This window comes from Mastigoproctus giganteus, chromosome 1 (genome assembly GCF_048544385.1).
Source record: "Mastigoproctus giganteus isolate SK-2022 chromosome 1, ASM4854438v1, whole genome shotgun sequence".
NCBI classification, from domain to species: domain Eukaryota; kingdom Metazoa; phylum Arthropoda; class Arachnida; order Uropygi; family Thelyphonidae; genus Mastigoproctus; species Mastigoproctus giganteus.
This window is the reverse complement of record NC_143575.1, coordinates 141,504,598-141,520,916: the sequence shown is the minus strand read 5'-3', so window position 1 is coordinate 141,520,916 and position 16,319 is coordinate 141,504,598. Positions and strand designations below refer to the sequence as shown.

The 16,319-nt window shown below is 39.4% G+C and overlaps 1 protein-coding gene across 1 annotated transcript in view; it reads right to left on the bottom strand.

The window, feature by feature from the left end:
- The window catches only part of LOC150091167 (putative polypeptide N-acetylgalactosaminyltransferase 9), an 886,865-nt gene that overhangs the window by 553,986 nt on the left and 316,560 nt on the right, over positions 1-16,319 (bottom strand). The window contains exon 3 of the mRNA XM_090374539.1: positions 14,962-15,104. The gene's annotated coding sequence lies outside the window, so the exon portion shown is untranslated. The remainder of the gene's footprint in view (positions 1-14,961; positions 15,105-16,319) is intronic.

Here is a 16,319-nt window from a genome sequence, read left to right as displayed (position 1 = left end):
CCTTTACTATCCTGGTTGATGAGCTATATTTCATATCGAAAACATAGGGTGATCATCGGACAGGAAATCTCAAGGGAATTTTTTCCATCGAGATGAGTACCCCAGGGATCATCTCTTGGGCCTCTTTTATTCACCATCTTTATCAACGATCTACCGCAATTTGTTTAGAGAGGTGGTATCAAGACACTAATGTTTGCCGATGATGTGAAACTATATTCACGTATCAGCAGTCAAGATGATGCAATTAACCTTCAGGCTGCTCTCAACTCTTTTGCTGATTGGGTTGCTTTGAATGGTTTGGAGGTTAATACTAGGAAATGCAGCTCTATTTCCTTTGCAGCTTCGAGGAAAACTAAGACTTTAGTTAATGAATATTACATCAAGGAGATGCCGATTTCCAGAGTTGACGAAGTTAAAGATCTGGGAGTTACTTTTACCGCTACATGTGGGTTTGATAAACATATTAGGAATAATCTTCTACCGGAATCTCTGTTCCTACTTCAAGCTTCAATCTCTGGAAACTCGGCGAACTGTTCTTGATTTAAAACTGTTGTACCACATCTTCGCTGGTTCAACCTACCTGCCGGATCTTCTATGCCATATTGACCTTCACGCTCCAGCCGTGGCTACTAGACAGAAGACTACATTCCACATCGGTAATTCTAGATTAGAGATATCCAGGAACTCCTTCTTCAAAAGAACATTGGCACTCATGAACAAGTTTGACTTGGATATGGCTGTGAACAAGAAACAATTTCACAGAACTATTTGGAGTAGGTTGACCGATTGACGGATGAGTTCTGGGCTAAGGATGTCCTTATTAATTCGTGTGTGTGTGATGATGTCTCCTGCAGCAAACTGCTTTCTGCGAGTTTACATAGCGCTGGACTTGACGTCATGAATATCTTTTTTATTTTTGTGAATTGGACTTTTCCAGTTTGAATTAACTTTCATTGTACAAAGTATATTATGTTTTGTACAACCGTTGCTCTGTTATACACTTTTACTGGGCTAATGCCTGTTGTGTATATTATATGTTAAAAATAATAATAAAAAATAATCTGCATCTCTTCATGGTCATCGTGCACCCACAGGGCAATGGACTCGCCGACCCACCAGAGTCCCATTGCTAACACCACAACACAGGACTCTACGCCTTAACTGGGCGAAAGAACATCGGCACTGAACCTTGGATGATTGGAGACGGGTATCCTGGTCAGATGAGTCCCGTTTCCAGTTATTTCGAGCAGAAACTGCACGAAGCTATGCACCCGTCATGTTTCTTTGTTTGTTATTTGGTTTTTAGGAGCATTAGCAACTAAGGCCATATTGCTCCGAGATATGCGGTTGTCATTCCCTGACCTTTCCGCATCCTCCGTATTTGGTGGTGACGGGCTCGAACCCCGGTCTAATCAAGAAGCGTGTGCTACGCACTGCTGCTCCTTCCCACCTGGCTACGGAGGCGCCCCCCGTCATGTCAACAAGGAACTGTTCAGGCAGGTGGACGGTCGATAATGGTCTGGGGTGTGTTCAACTGGCACACGCTGTAACCTCTAGCATGTCTAGAGGCGTCTCTGAACGGTCCATGTTACGCATCCATCCTTGCAGACCATCTGCATCTCTTCATGGTCATCGTGCACCCACAGCCAATGGACTCTACAATAATATGGTTCGAAGAGCACTCTGCAGATTTTACCACCACGGAATAGCTCCCCGTTCACCGGACATGAACCCTGTGGAGCATCTTTGGGATGCCATTGAAAGCTCCGTTCGAGCCTTGGCTCCTCCACCCAGGAATGCGCCGGAATTATGAACAGTGATGCAAATACCTGTGGAACGCTTTCGTGAAGTAGTGGACACAATGCCTCGCAATATGCTGCCATTATCCGGGCATCTAATGATTTCTGTCCAGTCAGTGTATACAGTGAAACTTCTTCTAACGGACATCTCTGTACAACGAACATTTTCAAATTCCCCAACTCTCCTCTATTGGTTTTAACGTGTTTTCAGCTTCTGTCTAGCGGGCATTCTCTGTAACGGACGCGGACAGGCAATCTGCACTGTTTCGTTTAGATTAGCACTTAATTTGATCTCCCCATAACGGACAGTGGCCGAGCTCACGGCCCTTTTTCTAGGAACGTTTCTTCCACGTATTGCCTCAATCGTGTGTTTATTTTCTATTTCCGATTTTCTGAATTTTATCAAGGTTTACGTCGCGGTTCTTAACCCTTTTTCAAGAATTTTAAGGCACGTAGTATTTAAGACCTGAAACTTAAAGTTATACTCTTAAAGCGTCTAATGGAGAAGTTGCTTATTCGAGGATAAGTGCAGTCACCTCGTGAAGGAGTTCACAACGAGATATTTTTTAATGAGGTCCAAAATGCGAATTCTTTATTGAAATTTTTCACGTATTAACTTGGAAAACACATCTGTTCCGTTGTTTAGGGAAAACTCTGGTGGTAGATGACTTTCATCAACCGGTGAAATACCACCACTTTGCTTATTGGAGGCTTGAAGTGGTGAAACCCATGTTTAGTCTCTAGAGCAAAGTTTCCGGCATCCCCCTCCCCCATACTTCTCCTTTAACCCATGCACGGTACTAAGTACTATAGGTTTTGATACCTTTCGTGTTTGGGCTTTCATAAAAAAAAAAAAGAGACAGCATAACTGAACGGAACCATGTAAAAAACCGTATATCGCGACTCCATACGAATATCAGGGCGCGAGTAAAGGAGTCACACATTTTGCGAACACTAGCACTGAATGGATTAATTGCCTCCAGGCTTAAAAATGCTTCCGGAAAAAAAGCTTAAGGCTGCCAAGCCAATGCATACTATTGCTTTCAGATCCGAGCAAGTACACTAATTTCCAGTTGCCTGTTGTTGGTCGGCTCCCTAATTTCGGCATTCGGATGTTGTTAAAGCTTCACCAGTAGCTACACACATTTTGTATAAAACGTAATCGCAATAATTTTAACTTCTTGCTGTTTCCTTCTATGATAATTCTTAGATGCCGATCTAAGTATCCAGTTTATAACCGAATGGATGAGAAGCATTTCGCCTCCCAGAAAATTCTTCCCTCTCACCTGGATTGCCTATTTGAAATGTCGCCTCTTCCATTCAGCTAACGTCATCCTCCGGAGGATTCCCTTGGACGAGGTCTCAGGTTTCATTATGAAGTCATGGGAAAGTTGTAAATGGCTGGATCCCATGACCTTTTAAGCGGTATTATTGTGCCAATTATCAAATTTTTTTAATTGAACGATATAAAATGGAACTTACCATTTACACGACGAACTTTGTATCGAAATGTTTCTGAAACCCAAGAAGGGGAGGGGGGATGAAAAGATATATTATTTATGTCGAAGTTTTGAAGTACAATCAATGCACTGCAACACTTATTTTCACACGCCATCTGGTGTCAACTCGTATAACTAAGTGGAATTATCCGCTACCAGCATGGCTGGACATCTCTGGAAGATTTGAGATCTTCTACGTCATGCGCCGTTTCTTCTTCGTCTTCCGTCAGTAGACAAGCGCAGGAAGTGGCTGAAAATTTGAATACCATCGGGTTCAGCGCTCAAATTGACACGTGCTTTTGCATTTTATTGGTAAAACTTCTTTCTCAGGTGGAATTTTGTTTTCCATTTCATCGCTCAGGTGAAATGTTTCTTTATAACAGCAGACTCTTCTGTTTTTCTCCGTAGCCAATTTCCTTTCCACCCTCGTAGCCTCGATAGTTGGTTTTACATATCGATCGATCGATCATTCAAATTCTCTCACTAACTTGGCGCTCGCATTCCATCGCACAACTTCCCACATTCTCGAGTAATCTCACGCTGACTTACTCGGTTAAATGCTGCAAACCGGCTTCTACCTGACGGGATAACTTGCAACTAATTTCCTCCCCATGCTCGCGTTCTGATTACCCTCTCGCCGCAATAATATTTCAAAGTCGTTTCGCGGTTTTGAATCCCGTGTTCGGCAAGTGACGATAATACCAAACGGAAAGTGAAAATGCGTGTCGCAGTGCTTAAAAATAGAGAGGGAGATTATTAAAGATTTAATGGCCATTCGCGCACAAATCCACGTTTCATAGAAGCGTATTCAGAATACAGATCGGGCGCGAGGTGAACAGAATATGGTAATTATTACGAAATGAGATTCAGAAATTCACGTGGCGCTTATGTTTCTCTTAATTTTAAAAATTAGGGTCAGAAGCTACTGAACAAATAGACGTTGATGCAACCATTTATATAAAACCGCGAGAACTGATCACTTATTAACTTTTAAGGAACCGTTTTATTTTATGCAGTGCACAACGCTTATCAGAGTACGAATCCATTTATTTACTAGGATGTGGCAATTGCAAGAACATTTGACTAAGAATAAGCTGGCTAAAAGTGGTCCAAAAGGAATAAGATTTAGGTGTTATTATTCAATCTGACACGAAGTTTTCCATGCAAGGTAAACAGGCAGTTAGGAGGGCACGCGGTGTCCTGTCTATGATTTATAGAACCTTTGCTAGCAGGAAGAACGTCATTATCTCTCTGTACAAGACGATGGTTAGCGTGCATGTTGAATATTGTATTCAGGCCCGATGGCCGCACTTAAAAAAAAGACGTAGAACTTCGGGAGAGGGTTCAGGGAAGGGCAACCTTCAGATGAGTGCAAAGCGATGCACATATGAAAAAGGGGAGCTGTAATTGAGGTGAGTAGAGCCCTGAAGGGATTGAGTAAAACGAATGAGGAAGGTCTGTTCTTCTCCCTCGTTGGTGGGACATAAATATACAATCGTAGGGAATAAAGGCTAAGTTTAAAGTGGAAATGAACGATTGCCTTGTGAGAATGAATCTGTTTTAGTTGAATCATTGAAGACAAACAGTGCACCTTTCTACAATAAGAAGGAATTGATTCCAAGCTTAAATGGTAAATAAACACTTTAAGTAGCCTGTACTGCCTGAGGAAAGCTAGTCTCTTATGGTTTTCGATTAGTTTCGATGTCGCTAAAATTATCAGTAACTTTTGCTCATGTCCTACCAACGAGCTTCAAGATCCGCCAATATTCTGTTACGTGCTTTGTTTACGGCATACTTGAAGCAGCTTATGATTCGTGTTCTGTATCACTGTAAAAATTTACTTTACCGTGTTGAAGAGATTGTTTTTTGCGTGGAGTTTTCAATATTCGCATCTGATCTTCTACAAAATAAAGCTAAATTCTGGTGAAATTTCCTTGAAAGAATGGGGAAGAACAATAATTTTTTTTGTCCAAACTTTAATGTCTTGAGCGATTTATCATTCAGCTATTTTAGGGGGAACGAAAAAGAAAGCAAAACAAAATTTTATTGTTCCCAGGATGACAGAGCTGACCTTTGGATATTCTCTCTCAAAACTGAAAAGTTTTGAGAGATAATATCCAAAGGTCAGCTCTGACCTTTGGATATTAGAGATAATATCTCTAATATTATCTTTGGAGATAATATCCAAAAGTGGATTGAGAGGACTGGATTGAGGGGCGTTTCTTCTCTGCCAGTCAGCCCAAAACAACGCAGTGGACGGGAGAAAAGTTTCTTTGGGAGTAATTAATTGCAGCATGCAAGGGATTCGTGCAGTTAATTGTTTCCTAACAAAGTCAAAAATAGCTGTACGAAAACTTACGTAAGTTTCACTTTGTACAAATACCACTTCATGCAAAAACAAGAAAGAATGAACGAATAAGTAATTCTAAACCCTAAAAGCAGCTTTGCGTGCTTTTAGTGTAGCTAAGATATTCTGGTTGTGCTCACGAAATATAACATCCTCAGCAAAAGTCATGATAAACGAAAAAAAAAAAGGAATTGCCCACAAACTCAAACCTGCTTCAAAAGTAGCCAAAAAAGCAGCAAAAGTATCTCAAGGTAAGCCGGAGTCGGAGAGGTTTAAGAGGCACCTCATTCTCACATGTTCATATTACGGCTTTACACTCGCTTATGGCAATCGATACTGCTGCAAAGGGATCACTATCTTATGAGGTCACCAACATGATATTAAGGTAATTGGCTATGAAGGTAGTGATTTAAGTCCAGGTGGTTTAAATGACGAATGTGACGCCACCACCTGTTTCTGCAGCATCTGGTCCGTTATCGTTCGGACAGGCGCCTCACCAACAGTTCAATGTCTAACGCAGTTCCGGTACATCTGCTTCACTCCTCCCCATCTCAACCAGTAATTCCGTGGCTTGGTTCTAAAAGGTACAATGTCAATTTCTACGCATACTGTGTTCATAATAATAATGTCTATCTCTCTGCGGTTGCTAAGAGTCGACCAGGTCTTATGCTACTAACAGAGCCACATATTGTCCTTTTAAAACCAAACCACTCAATTCACACGAGGAAAACATAAGAAAAATTCCTACTCGTAGATTCCCAAAGTGTTAATAATCAGCACGTGTTAATAATTAGCTCTGGCTCTCTAGACTATTAGTCTTTACTATGGAGCAATAGTTCAACTAATCCTAGAAGTGCCCAAGAACTATTCTTTCACTTAAATAACAACAAAACTTCTTCCAGGGGAGTAAGTTAGCAACGCTAGCGGTTGTAGTGAGTGTCTCACGGGACGAACAGCCTCCTAACAATGCAGAAGCGACCAATAGCTAACACGTTTCATGCTGCCGTTGTTGTATATCTATCTCATTAGCGACCAACAATTAGACCATTCCGGAACGCTGCAGGTGAACTCTTTGCTGGCGCAGAGGTAAAGATGACCTGATCGATAAGTGGATCAATTGAGCTAAATTCATTAGCGACTAATCGATGGGATACAGGGCAGGTGACCGTGAACCACCATTTCAGTTTGTTCTCAAAAGTGGCAATCTGAACTACCTTTAAGGTGTTCTGCTTATTACGCCCTTGTCCATTGTCCTGTTATAAGCGCGGAAAGAGTACCTCGATGTACTCTTGGCAACTAAATCTGGAACTCTGACAGAATACTGCTGGGCACCTTCGTTCGTTTTATTTCAGTTAATATCCGTCCCTTCATGAGTTACACAAAATCATAGTGGCTATTTCAGATCGAATTATAAAATCGCTTCGGGATAATTTCAATCAGACAAGGATTCGTTGCAATCGGCATTTGTATTCTTTCCGGCTATGAATCGTGTCTGCTAGTTATGACCTGGTAAAAGAGCTCGCCTTACTTCAGACTCAAACCATGTAGCACTCTTCTTTCACTACTACTGGCAACACCAAAATAGCTACAGAAGACTTGGCCATCTTTGTCAATGTAGCGTGTGGATAATATTCCTCCAATTTTCGCTTATTAGAATCGCGGTTAATAGAATTAAAATTCAATTCGTTAACGTGATCACAACTACATATCGTATGGTGAACGGTATTTTGTAATGGAGTGTCCATCGTAAAAGTTATTTGATCGTACAGTGGAATCAATCGTAAAGCGGGGGTCCATTGTAGTGAGCGTTGTAAGGCGTATAGCGCACGTACACGTGCAATGCGTTCGTGGATTAACAAAAATCGCCAAGAAAATGCGACACGAAACGATTCACCCCCCCCCAAGAACCATCATTGTACCACTCGGTACCAGGCACAAGCGACGCATAACCCAATCAGTACTCCTTACTGATTGCGTCATGCTATTTCTTTCGTCATTCTCCACCGTATTTAATTAAAAAATTTCGACGGAAAAAAATTTATAATTCAAACATGTCGGAGACTAATTGTGAGCGTTGTAAAGCATATAGAGCACGTATATGTGCAATGCGACCACCGAAACCACTTCCATTGAGTACAAAGGAGAGAGCTAAGCTATTTCGGCAACGGGAGCAATTAAAGCGCGCGATGGTGTTGAACAAAGAAGCCGGAGAAGGTCCATCCACTTCTTCAGAGTCACACATCAATATTGGAAGTGAATTTGGAAGAAGGAGTCATGGAAGTTGATACTGCAAATGAAAACGATGAAGAGTCCTCGAAGCCCAGTCGTAAAACGAAACGAGAAGAAGCCAAAACCTACTGCCAGAAGTACACCATCAAATCGTTCAACAAGTAGCGGGCGTAATACACAGCAGGAGCAGCAACAGGATTTTAAGAAACACCGAAGCATCCACGCACAGTTTAAATGTACATTTGTGGATAATGATTTTGGTTCAGTGTGTGAGCAGTTCTTTTTCCGGAACGATGTGAAGATTGTAGCAGCTCGAGATCACGCTCTTCTTCAAACGGCATTTCCAAATGAGGATGCCAATCACATGTCGGCCTGTAACAGCTGTTGTGGCTCTCTCAAGAATTTCGATAGAGCCGGAATCTCAAGTGCTTCCGGCTCTATCGAAGTCAAATGGTTTTAAATATCATCGGATGCCACACCTCTTGCCGAAACAAGATTTGGTAGCGGAACGTGTCATATCTCCGAGGCTTCCATTCATGCAGATTCGTCGCCTGCGGCATTCGTACGGTCAATACAGGATCCTCGGTCAAGTGATAAATGTTCGCCTAAAGAAGTTTCACTTAATTTCACTTAAAGTAGCCGATAACTTCTCAGGGTCGGCTACTTTCCAGTTTTTTGTGTTCATTAATTACTATAAAAGGTATTAATGAAGATTAAATTCACTTCAATGAAATGCAATATTGCGGATCAATCTTTAGAGAATTGCCTTTTTCGTAATAATCTGACTGAACGAAGAAATGTACGATGAATACAGTACAATGAAATTTCCAAGAAGTGAAATTCGGGTGAAGGCAAATACATGGGGATTGCGATTGAGCTTCTTGACATGCCTTGCTTTTGAGTATTACGTGCAGCACGCTTCCTAAATCAAAACACTATTTCTAGGATTTTCCGAATCCGTTGATCAAAATGGATTCTTGTAAGATGTTGTTGGGCTTTAGGGCATATTGTGCCACTGTGTATTATATCCGTACAAGTGTTCTCGTCCCAATATGCATGTTGTGCTGGATACGCAGTGGCACAATGACTCCAGAGGAAAACCATACTCCTCCCTCCGCCTCATATCAGTTAACTGCAGCCTGCACTTTAGAAATTCCTCCGGTGGTCAACAACAATCAAACCAGATCTCTCCAAAGGAGACAAGTGGCAAAACAACTACACTGTCGAGAAGAGCACTGTTATAAGAAGGCGAAACCAAAATTGTGATCCATTCTTAAGCCAGGAGTTTTCTCCATCCCAACAGTTCTTCCTGTTTTCCAATATGCACTTATTGGGCAATATGATCATATTGAAATAAATTCTGTTCCATGCAACTGGTAGTCATGTGCTTTGCTAGCATGTAACGCAGTTTGTTGCTATGTTACGTGCTAGCAACATTAGGCTTCGACACATTTCACTGCTGCCTTTTCCAAGCCCCAGCCTTTCAAATATACGAGTGCCCTGTTTCGGTTTGTTCCTGTTTACAGCAGAATGGTGCTATTACAGCATTTCAAAATGTCAATTAGCTTCACCCTGTCTATCTTAATTACAGAACAGGTGCCGCTAATTTCAAGATGCACCACCCAGGGGCTGCATTCTAGCTTATCAAACAACTGCTGTAGTGTACGGTTTGAAAAAAAGAAAAAAAAATCTACTTCCTCCACGTGAGCTCGGATAACTACAACCTCGACCAAAGGGGCATTTAAAAATTCTTTCGATCTCCAAAGTGGTAGGAACCGAAATCTCTTCAACGAGTACCGAATCCATTATGCTGCAACGAAGGGCACACCGGAGCATAATGGAATTTCCCCCAGGGAGGGATTTTACGTATCACCCTGTATAAATCAGAATGTCCTGGTCAAGGAATGAGAACGGACTCTGCTCTGAGGAGGTGAGAAGTGCAGGGGAAAGTAGTGCAATGTCAGCACAACAGGATAATGGATGATGTAACTTTTAATGACAGAACCTATTAAATTTGCTTCAAAGCCCAATAAACTAGAGCCGAAGCCCTTTTACAGACATAAAAGATTCGTTCTGGTGGGTTTCTTGAGATTAGGGAGAAAGGAGAAATAATTCTTTGTTTAGAATGCCACCCAGTACATGGATTTTATAATTATTATTATTTCTTAGGAATATTTCTGAATATACGTATTTTTTTCATATTATTTAAGTATGTACATGGCGACACGCAACGCATAATATTTCATCTAAAATGCACATTTTATGTACAATGAACGTTGGGCGTATTCTAGAGTGCAAAAATAAGAAGAAAAAAAAATAGTTATAAAAATGTGTCCGATTCTAAACGATTGTGAAGCTAAGGCGGTTTGAATTTTAAAAAATGGTTACAGAGTTTGTTTTTCAGTGGTAAAAAAAAAAAAAAATTTTAAAAAGATTACAGCCATTTTTTTTTTTTTAAATTCAGGTCTTATTAATTTTTACTATTTAAAAACTCAAGGTATCCACTTTTTCAAAATTCAACCAGAAACAGTTCTTTAAACGTCCAGAATCGAACGTGTGTTTATAAGACTTTGGCTTTTTCCTTTTTTTTGCACATACTTTTGAAACACTATAGAAACACATCCATCCGTCTATCAAACAAATGGAAATTACGTACAGGATGATCATAATTAAAATCCCCAACCTCTGAGACCTCCGCTAACTTAAGGGGAAAAGGGCAGATGACGGTAGCCTAAATAATTCTGTATGTCAGATGGAGTCCACGAGGGCATGTTTCAAAGGATGCAGAAAAGTCTAATGAGAATTTTATTTATTTATTTATTTTTTTCAAAATTCGCTAAAAAGAGAAATGGCGGCACAAGTTCACATAAATACATATATTTTGCATACTACTGGCTAGGAAAACGTTATTATTAATGGCAATTCTTTCTCTTGCGTGTTCTTGCTGTGCCATCATGTATAAACTGTTCTAAATTGGTGGAAGAGCATCAAGAACGTTGAAAACGTGTGTTAAAAAATCCGTGGCATCAAAGGGTTTTAAGAAAAGTATGGGTAAATTTGAAGACACAAAGAAGGCTAGTTATCAAACGCAACCGCGGATGAAAATGCATTGAATGGGTACACATTAAATCGAATGAAACAGCTGACTCTCGAACGCAGCAGTTGTAAAGTTGTAAAACAAGTTTGCATTGCAATGCAGTTGCAAAATTTCAGTGTAATCTGGCTGATGCTTGTCCAAGTATAGGAACTTTAATTATGGCCACTCTGTTCTTGAGCAAACGGTATTCGAACTTGGACATGCTCAGAGCGGTGGCCTAAGTATTTACAACACGCGCAGGTGCTCTTCCCCGTAGAGTTATTTAAAAAAAAAAACGTCACGAACGCCAAATATATATAACCCGACAACCTGCGCATTTGTGCTATCTGCGGAAGTTAGTTCAAAGTGTAATTTATTTATTATGTACAGGCGGAATCTGAAGAATCAGCTACTGCTTCAGAGAAATTTAAGTATAGGGAGTGTATCAATATACACATCAGGTGACATTGTTACAATACAAGAGGAAATATTATTCGAACAAAAGGGATGAACAGATTTAAATAGATACACATATTGTAGACAAAATATGAGCAATATATGAAAAACATCCAATTAGAAATTAAAATATACTAAATGGAGAGTTGAAAACCCATTTTAGCAATTACAACAATGTTTAGAAATCCATTAAATATCGGTATTCGGTATTTAATGGGTTTCTGTAGCTCAACTTGACGAATTTCATCTGTATATAACCAAAACTGATGGAGATTCTCGATTATCACCATTTCTTTAATGAAAGCAGATCCTTAATGCAAGGCTGGATGAGTCATGTTAGGATAATTGATGATGCAGCCAAAGTCATAAAGGGTCAAGTATATTGAATTAGCAAATTGCATGTGTTTTATAGGTTGTTTTCAATTAAAAAAACAAACCGTGCAACCCTCGCTCAAATAACTCTGCCAATGTCGATAAAATTTCTCTCGCTTCGATAGGAATCGAACTCAAATCTGAAGCTGGGAATTCTTATCAGGCCCTTTAACACCAGTGTCGTAAATGATCGTGGCGCTTCAAAGGGTGCACTATCAGTATCAAAGATACATATAAAAAGTGCATGAAAACCAATTCTAGGGTGTGGAGGGAGGGAGGGAGGGAGGTTGCTGACAATGGTCCTTATATGCTAATGGTTCCAATGTCATAAATTATTTTAAATTAAAATAAAATTCGTATGACGTATTCATGAACATGCATCTTTAAAAACATTGGCGAATGTTTACTGTATTCGGCCCAAATTTGGTGATGATGCATTCACCAAATTTGGAAAATAAATTGTGACAGGACGAATTGTGCCAGAAAATTGAATGACTGAAAGAAATCACCGGACATTGAAAAGGAATGTAGCCCGAAAACAAACTACTACTACTTCAAAAGTAACTGCAAAAGTTAATGGAGTCTCAGCAAATGAGTTTCTAACAAAACAATTCGGCGAGAACTTCACAAATCTGAAATTTATGGTAGAACCGCTCATTTCATATTTTCATACGAATCATCATCCACACTTTTTCCAAAGTCAGGGAGAGTTTACATCACCCTGACTGTCTTGTGCCATGGAGGAGGATCAACAACGGTTTGACAACAATATCTTGGTATTCTTCTTGATATTCCTTGGCATTCCTATATATCTTGGTATTCCTATCATCACCCTGAAGGGCGAATTACTGACACTGATTACCTTGATATTGTGAATGACCGGGTTCATCCCATGGTGCAAACGTTTCGGACAAGCGATGCAATGTTTCAAGATGATAATGCTCAAAGACAGACAGCCAGATGTGTCCAATCTTGTTCAGAGAAGCATGAAACTGAGACTAAGAACCTCCCATGCTGCACCATCAGTAGACTTAAACGTCATTGAGGCACACTGTGTGCATATTTGGAGTAGTGAACGAGAAGCAGATTTCCTCCATCTTCGTCACTCAAGGAGACTGAAATGTTCCTCCATGAAGAATGGTCCAATATTCCTTTTAAGCAAGTTTAAAATCCTTATGTGAATCTATTCCACGTAGAATACAAGCTGTTTAAAAGCAAAGAGTGGCCCAACACACATTAATGCACACCTGAAACTCTATTCACAGGTGTTTACATTATTTTGTCCACACCTCGTAAATGCATATGATCTTATTGTCTTCACCATGTCCGTCCGTCAGCCTGCCTGCATATACTAGAGGGACTCCTAGTGGATGGATGGATGGATATATATATATATATATATATATATGAGAGAGAGAGAAACTTAAAAGTACCTGAAGAAAAGTAAAGAAAGCCCCCGGAACAGAGTGGTCACGCGCGAGGCTGACTGACTATTAAATACGGTAGAATATTCTTGTATTCTTTCTATCCTGTAAACTCTTGCAACCTTCTCTGGTCGTTTTGATTTATATCTTTTAATAAATAAATCAATTAATTTGTGTATATAATAGCGTTATAATTAAATTGAACGGCTAATCTTAGTAATTAATTGGTAAGGAGATATGTGTGCTTATTTTTCATTTTTATTAATCACAGAAAAAGAACAAAAATTCAATTAACTTAAGAAAAAAAAAAAAAAAAAAAAAATCAAACGCGCCTGAAATGTAACCCCGCTGCGCAACATTAACTCACTTGTTAGTTAATGTAACACTCTTAGCCAGAGACATATCTGGTTAAGAGTGTAAAGAAAGGTAGAGAGGAATTTGTTTCATACGCTAACACTAGAAGTAAAGGAAAGAATCACTGGTCCACTAGTCTCTCTAATTTGGGAGTTGAATGATTTTAAAAGTGCGTAACTACAGACCTGGATGATAAGAATAATTTTGACATCTCATATCTCAGTAATGCCTTCGATACTGTACCACATAAATTAACGATATTGAGGTAGCTATTTCAAGTCGGATGTCTAAATTTTCTGACGATGCAAAAGTGGGCACAGTGGTTAGCGAAAATAATCAGGGTATGCTACTTTATGAGGATCGATACGTATTAAGCTTTAAAATTGACAAATGCAAGGCATTTGGGTAGCAGAAATCCCAAATTCAATTATGAAAAAGATCTAGGCGTAATTGTAGAGTCTGACATGATATTCTCTGAGTAGGGCAAACAGGCTGCTCATGTATTTCTGTCAATGATATGCAGGAGTTTTCTCAGCAGGGACAAAGAGATGATTATGCCGTTGTACAAGGCTAGGGTTATGGCTATATCTGGAATATTGAATCCATGTTTGGTATCTTCAATTTAAGAAAGACATATATCTGCCCCGGAAAGGGTGCAGAGAAAAGCAACAAAACTATATTCTTATCCAGGAAATACTGTAAATTTCAATCTCTGGAAAGTAGGTATCTGTGCGAGATCTAATTGACTGTATAAAGCTTTAAAATGGTTAAAGTAAATTAAATCCCGATGGCTTCTTTACTTTTTCTGACAGAACATGCACAAGGAGACTACATTTGTTGAAAAAAGGGTGGTTGAGTAGATGTACGAAGATTTGCATTCAGTCAAAAGAGTAATCGACTGTTAGAATGAATTCTACCCGGCCAATTGGGGAAGTGAACAAAATGGAAGAGGTTTTTTTTTTTTTGGCTAATACTGTATAAGTTTTGCTTTCTTGCATCACGTTGCCAAGACTAATACTAATATAAATTCAATATGAATTTGCGATTGTAGCGAGTGCACTACGTATTTACAGTTTAGAGGTTTCCCATACATTTCAGCTGCTTAAAATATTTCAGAACTTAGGCTTAACCTAAGAAGCCTTAACCCCTTAGTGCGCGCTGAATATTTCAAGAGATAAGACAGAAAGCGAGGATTTTGGAGTGTTATAAAAATGAAATGAAAGTTCTTCCAAGAATGTTCTTCGAAGCAGCAAAGTTTAAACAAGAACATAACCGCTCTCATTCCGTCGTCCTCACTTCAAGTGCAAATAGCTCGCGGTTGTTTAGTTGATGCGTGGTCTATTAGGCGGCTTGCAATACTGCTTAAGAAGAAGATTCAGACAAAGGCACAAAAGGAAGCACTTACCTCTCTAGGCTGACACTATCCGGCGATCACTTCAGAGTCTTCGCAATAACACCTTTGTAACGACAGAGACGTTGAAAGGCGGCTTCAACTAGATCTTACTTGAATGATTCGAAATAACTTCATTCCCCCATCCAGTTGCATACCTGCCAATAGAACCGAATTAGTACCGTGTTTATTATTATTAGAAAATAATAATAAATAAAATAAACACAAATCAATAACAATATAAATCAGCAATAAATATAAAAATGTGCTTACTTTTATTTTGGGGTGTTCTTATTGTGGCAGAGTCATGGCTCAATGGCACTTTAAAGCCAGCCACCACTGCCTACGGTCATAAAAAAATGGATCACTTTTTTTTTTTTATTAACGAAGTAATGCAGTTAATGTATAGAACCTTCCCGAATTAACTTTAAAATACATTGCAAGCGACCATCTCCATGTCAACGATGTTAGCTCAATGACACGAGGTCAACAGGGTTTCGAGAACCTTAAATTCATCTTCAAGAAAATGGGAGAGTTTTATTAATTCAGTGACCATTTGTCACTCCTTTTCTAGGCAAACTAAAAGTGTCGAGTTTTTTAGGGGGGGGATCCTAAAATATTTTCGAGGGGAAAGAAAAATGTGTATCTGCAGTCGTGAACAAAATAACGTGGTGCATTGCACAAACTGGCGCACAATAAACTTAATTTTGTGCATCTTTACTTAGAATAGTGATTTACAATCGGCGGTAGCGAACCAATGAGTCCCTGATTAATTTCCCTCACTCCTTCCCCCCAAAAAAAATTTCAAAATAGCTTAGCCACTCATGAAACTTTCGTTTTTTCGATAGGCGTATCTGGAAGTTTAGGAAATACTACTCTAGACAATGCCACATTAATTGCGGTGGGATATTTTTAACTTCAAAGTTCAATCACGTACATTAAACTAATCAGAGAATTCAATTTTCGTTCAAAAACAACTTCTAAAGAGCACGAAGTTGATTCATAATAGAGAATTTCGTGCTCTTTAGAAGACTTTCCATTGTATCCAAACAATAGAAACATTCAATATTTGTCAGCCAATGTAATACAGAAGTTCGTAGTTCAGATTAAAACTGTGTAAAACAGAAAGAATTAGCACTTTTGTCAAGTTATTCTGATTCGACTTACGATTAGCATTTTAAGGTATTCTTTCAATCGTTAACTTCCTATTGAAGAGGTTTATATTCACATTGGGAACATGAATTTTCTTCATTCTTTATTAACAAGGACTCTGCTCGCCCAGATAGTATTCCACTTCTGTTCTTGAAGAAATCTCTGAAAACTGAAATATATAGTGTTGCACTCGAGTATTCAATCTTTCAGTTGCCTGCGAT